The following is a 6656-nucleotide window of genomic DNA, read 5'->3' as shown; positions in this document are numbered from 1 at the left end:
TCTTACGCAATACATGAGCGCAACCCATGGATATAGCACTATGGTGGAACAAGGTATAATGGTAGGGGTTATGTGGGAAGTCAAAAAAAGGAGAAAGTCTCACATCAACGAGGCTAATGAATGGGCTATGGAGATGCCCATCAATTGATGTTAATGCAAGGAGTAGGGATTGCCATGCAACGGATGCACTAGAGCTATAAGTGTATGAAAGCTCAAACAAAAGAAGCTAAGTGGGTGTGCATCCAACTTGCTTGCTCACGAAGACCTCAGGCATTTTGAGGAAGCCCATCATTGGAATATACAAGCCAAGTTCTATAATGAAATTTCTCACTAGTATATGAAAGCGACAAAATGAGAGACTCTCTATCATGAAGATCACGGAGCTACTTTGAAGCACAAGTGTGGTAAAAGGATAGTAACATTGTCCCTTCTCTCTTTTTCTCTCTTTTTTCCCTTTTTTTATTTGGGACTTTTCTCTTTTTTTTCTTATGGCCTCTTTTTTCCTTAATTTAGTCCGGAGTCTCATCCCGACTTGTGGGGGAATCATAGTCTAAATCATCCTTTCCTCACTTGGGACAATGCTCTAATAATGATGATCATCACACTTTTATTTACTTACAACTCAAGAATTACAACTCCATACTTAGAACAAAATATGACTCTATGTGAATGCCTCCGGCGGTGTACCGGGATATGCAATGAATCAAGAGCGACATGTATGAAAGAATTATGAATGGTTGCTTTGCCACAAATACAATGTCAACTACATGATCATGCAAAGCAATATGACAATGATGGAGCGTGTCATGATAAACGAAACGATGGAAAGTTGCATGGCAATATATCTTGGAATGGCTATGGAAATGCCATAACAGGTAGGTATGGTGGTTGTTTTGAGGAGTATAAAAGGAGGTTTATGTGTGATAGAGCATATCATATCACAGGGTTTGGATGCACCGGCGAAGTTTGCACCAACTCTCAAGGTGAGAAAGGGCAATGCACGGTACCGAAGAGGCTAGAAAATTGCGGACAGGTAAGTGTGCGTATAATCCATGGACTCACATTAGTCGTAAAGAACTCATATACTTATTGCAAAAATTTGTTAGCCCTCGAAGCAAAGTACTACTATGCATGCTCCTAGGGGAAGGGTTGGTAGGAGTTAACCATCGCACGATCCCGACCGCTACACAAAGGATGACACTCAATAAATACCTCATGCTCCGACTTTGTTACATAACGGTTCACCATACGTGCATGCTACGGGAATCACAAACTCCAACACAAGTATTTTTCAATTCCACAATTACTCAACTAGCACAACTATGATATTACCACCTTTATATCTCAAAACAATTATCTAGTATCAAATTTCTCATGATATTATAATTAAAGCAAGTTGCCATGCTATTTCAAGACTCTCAAAATAATATAAGTGAAGCATGAGAGTTCAGTAGTTTCTATAAAAGAAATCTACCGTCGTGCTAAAAAAATATAAGTGAAGCACTAGAGCAAAAATCATATAGCAAAAAAAATATAAGTGAAGCACATAGAGTATTCTAACAATTTCCGAATCATGTGTATCTCTCAAAAGGTGTGTACATCAAGGATGATTGTGGTAGACTAAAAATCAAATAATCAAATCATACAAGACGCTCCAAGCAAACCACATATCATGTGGTGAATAAAAATATAGCTCCAAGTAAAGTTATCGATGGAAGTAGACGAAAAGAGGGGATGCCTTCCGGGGCATCCACAAGCTTTGGCTTTTTGGTGTCCTTAGATTATCTTGGGGTGCCATGGGCATCCCCAAGCTTAGGCTCTTGCCGCTCCTTGTTCCATAATCCATCAAATCTTTTACCCAAAACTTGAAAACTTCACAACACAAAACTTAACAGAAAATCTCATGAGCTCCGTTAGCGAAAGAAAACAAAACACCACTTCAAGTTACTGTAATGAACTCATTATTTAGTTATATTGGTATTAAACTTACTGTATTCCAACTTCCCTATGGTTTATTAACTATTTTACTAGCCATAGATTCATCAAAATAAGCAAACAACACACGAAAAATAGAATCTGTCAAAAAACAGAACAGTCTGTAGTAATCTGTAACTAACGCAAACTTATGGAAAGTGAAAAATTCCTCCAAATTAGGAAGTTCTAGATAATTTCTTTATCGATCAACAACAAAACGAATCAACTGAAAAGCACGTTGCTATGATTTATGAAAACTAATATCGTGCGCGCAAAGTTTCCATTTTCTACAGCAGAATCAAATAACTATTATCGTAGGTTATCCTAACGGTTTTACTTGGCACAAACACTAATTAAAACATAAAAATGAATCTAACCAGAGGCTAGACATCTTATTTAATCATAAACAGAAGCAAAAAGCAAAAAACTAAAATAAAATTGGGTTGCCTCCCAACAAGCGATATCGTTTAACGCCCCTAGCTAGGCATAAAAGCAAGGATAGATCCAAGTATTGCCATCTTTGGTTGGAAATTTGTTAATGGAGTTATGCTCAGTGATCCTTTGATCTAAATCATCCAGCCGCTTATTGTAAAGCGTAATCAGATTATTCATGCGGTTGATATTCCCACCTATATTTTTAAGAGGTTCAACAATTTTTTGTAATTCACATAATTTCTCTAGAATTTGAGTCTCTTCTTGGGTAAGGGACGATCCTTTTTGTAGGGGGGGTATTCCCACTATCCCCTTTATAATTTCATAAGAGAAGTCAGGATCAATATCAATAAAACTACCTTTGGTCGAAAAATTGAGGAGTTGTCTATGGGGCAAGGTTAGCCCAACATAAAAATTGTGAAGCAAGATTTTAAAATCTCACTCTATATTGCAACTACGATAAGATTCGAGCATCCTAAACCAGGCACCTATTAAATTTTCCCCTTGTCTTTGCCTGAAGTGGAGGACTTCAAAGTCGGGAGACGAAGTGATGAAGACCGAGCTAGCCATAACGACGAAACAAGCGGAAAAGAGGCGAACAGAAAAGAGCGGGGGAATAAAAATGGCAAGGGTGAAGTGGGGGAGAGGAAAACGAGAGGCAAATGGAAAATAATGTAATGCGAGGGAGATGAGTTTGTGATGGGTACTTGGTATGGCTTGACTTGTGCGTAGACTCCCCGGCAATGGCGCCAGAAATCCGTCTTGCTACCTCTTGAGCACTGCGTTGGTTTTCCCTTGAAGAGGAAAGGGTGATGTAGTAAAGCGGTGTAAGTATTTCCCTCAGCTTTTGAGAACCAAGGTATCAATCCAGTAGCAGGCCACGCGCGAGTCCCACACACCTACACAAACAAACAAGAACCTTGTAACCAACCCGATAAAGGGGTTGTCAATCCCTTCACGGTCACTTACGAGACTGACATCTGATAGAGATGATAAGATAATATTTTTGGTATTTTTATGATAAAGATGCAAAGTAAAATAAACGGAAATAGAAATAGCAAAGTGTTGGAAGATTAATATGATGGAAAATAGACCCGGGGGCCATAGGTTTCACTACTGGCTTCTCTCGAGAGCATAAGTATTGCGATGGGTAAACAAATTACTATCGAGCAATTGATAGAATTGAGCATAGTTATGAGAATATCTAGGTAATGTATATAGGCATCGCATCTGAGACAAGTAGACCGACTCCTGCCTGCATCTACTACTATTACTCCACACATCTACCGCTATCTAGCATGCATCTAGAGTATTAAGTTCATGAAGAACAGAGTAACGCATTAAGAAAGATGACATGATGTAGAGGGATAAACACATGCAATAGGATATAAACCCTATATTTTTATCCTCGATGGCAACAATACAATACGTGCCTTGCTGCCCCTACTGTCACTGGGAAAGGACACCGCCAGATTGAACCCAAAGCTAAGCACTTCTCCTATTGCAAGAAAGATCAATCTAGTAGGCCAAACCAAACTGATAATCCTAAGAGACTTGCAAAGATAACCAATCATACATAAAAGAATTCAGAGGAGATTCAAATATTGTTCATAGATAATCTGGATCATAAAACCACAATTCATCGGATCTCGAGAAACACACCGCAAAAGAAGATTACATTGAATAGATCTCCACAAGAGAGGGGGAGAACATTGTATTGAGATCCACAAAGAGAGAAGAAGCCATCTAGCTAATAACTATGGACCCGAAGGTGTGAGGTAAACTACTCACACTTCATCGGAGAGGCCTTGGAGATGATGTAGAGGCCCTCCGTGATTGATGCCCCCTCCGGCGGAGCTCCGAAAAAGGCCCCAAGATGGGATCTCACGGGTACAGAAAGTTACTGCGGTGGAACTAGGTTTCTGGCTCCGTCTCTGGTAGTTTGGGGGTACGTAGGTATATTTAGGAGGAAGAAGTACGTCGGTGGAGAAACATGGGGCCGACGAGGGTGGAGCGCGCGCCCAGGGTGTAGGCGCAGCCCCCTACCTCGTGCCCTCCTGGTTGATGTCTTGACGTAGCGTCCAAGTCCTCTGGATCATGTTCGTTCTGAAAATCATGTTCCCGAAGGTTTCATTCCGTTTGGACTCTGTTTGATATTCTTTTTCTGCGAAACTCTGAAATAGGCAAAAAACAGCAATTCCGGGCTAGGCCTCCGGTTAATAGCTTAGTCCCAAAAATAATATAAAAGTGTATAATAAAGACCAATAATGTCCAAAACAGAATATAATATAGCATGGAACAATCAAAAATTATAGATACGTTGGAGATGTATTAGTACTTTCTTCAACTTTAATAGGTTCAAATACGTTTACTTCAATGGGAGGATGATATTAAAACCACTTCTCCTTGGGGAGATCAACATGACTAGCAAAGGATTCACAAAAAGAAGCTACTATCTCAGAGTCAAGTCCATATTTAGTGCTAAATTCACGAAAAGCATCGATATCCATAAAAGATTTAACACAATCAAACTTAGGTGTTATACCTGACTCCTTACATTCGTCAAGTTCCCAATCTTCAGAGTTGCGTTTAATTTTCTCCAATAAATCCCATTTGAATTCAATAGTCTTCATCATAAAAGAACCAGTACAAGAAGTATCGAGCATGGAGCGATTATTTAAAGAAAGCCTCCCCCAAGCTTGAGCAATACTTTCTTCTTCATGAGGCCAAAAATTATATATATATACTTACGATCACGATGAACCAGATGCATAGGATAAAACTTCTAATGAAATTCCAATTTCAATCGGTTGTAGTTCCATGATCCAATATCATCGCATAGCCTAAACCATGTCAATGCATTTCCTTTCAAAGATAAAGGGAAGACCCTCTTCTTGATAACATCCACGGGCATACCTACAAGCTTAAATAATCCAGAAACTTCATCCACATAGATTAGGTGCAAATCGGGATGTAATGTTCCATCTCCTGTAAAAGGATTAGCTAGCAGTTTCTCTATCATACCCAAAGGAATTTCAAAGTAAACATTTTTAGTAGGTCCAGTAGGTTGAGGAGCAACTCTTTGCTCTACTGGTGGGGATGAAGATACCCCAAACAAGCCCCTCACAGGATTACTTTCCATAGTAACAAGTGACAGTAAATTTCAACACACTATATAAATTTTTCCTTACCAAATTCCACTTACCAAAGGCGCTTCACTCCCCGACAACGGCACCAGAAAAGAGTCTTGATGACCCACAAGTATAGGGCATCTATCGTAGTCCTTTTGATAAGTAAGAGTGTCGAACCCAACGAGGAGCAGAAGGAAATGACAAGTAGTTTTCAGTAAAGTATCCTCTGCAAGCACTGAAATTATCGGTAACAGATAGATTTGTGATAAGGTAATTTGTAACAGGTAGTGTAAACAAGGTGCAGCAAGGTGGCCCAATCCTTTTTATAGCAAAGGACAAGCCTGGACAAACTCTTATATAAAGGAAAACGCTCCCGAGGACACATGGGAATTATTGTCAAGCTAGTTTTCATCATGCTCATATGACTCACGTTCGTTACTTTGATAATTTGATATGTGGGTGGACCGGTGCTTGGGTACTGCATCCCACTTATGATTAACCCCTCTTGCAAGCATCCGCAACTACAAAATAAATATTAAGGTAAACCTAATCATAGCATGAAACATATGGATCCAAATCAGCACCTTACGAAGCAACGCATAAACTAGGGTTTAAGCTTATGTCACTCTAGAAACCCATCATCTACTTATTACTTCCCAATGCCTTCCCCTAGGCCCAAACAATGGTGAAGTGTCATGTGGTCGACGTTCACATAACACCACTAGAGGAAATACAACATACATCTCATCCAAATATCAAACAAATACCAAATTCACATGACTACTTATAGCAAGACTTCTCCCATGTCCTCAGGAAAAAATGTAACTACTCATAAATCATATTCATGTTCATAATCAGAGGGGTATTAATATGCATAAAGAATCTGAACATATGATCTTCCACCAAATAAACCAACTAGCATCAACTACAAGGAGTAATCAACACTACTAGCAACCCACAGGTACCAATGTGAGGTTTTGAGACAAAGATTGGATACAACAGATGAACTAGGGTTTGACCCCCTCCCGATGAGAGGATCGATGGTGATGAAGATGGTGATGATTTCCCCCTCCCGGAGGGATGTTTCCCCAGCAGAACAGCTCCGCCGGAGCCCTAGAT

Source organism: Triticum aestivum, chromosome 2B (genome assembly GCF_018294505.1).
Source record: "Triticum aestivum cultivar Chinese Spring chromosome 2B, IWGSC CS RefSeq v2.1, whole genome shotgun sequence".
NCBI classification, from domain to species: domain Eukaryota; kingdom Viridiplantae; phylum Streptophyta; class Magnoliopsida; order Poales; family Poaceae; genus Triticum; species Triticum aestivum.
Note: the sequence above shows the minus strand (reverse complement) of the source record.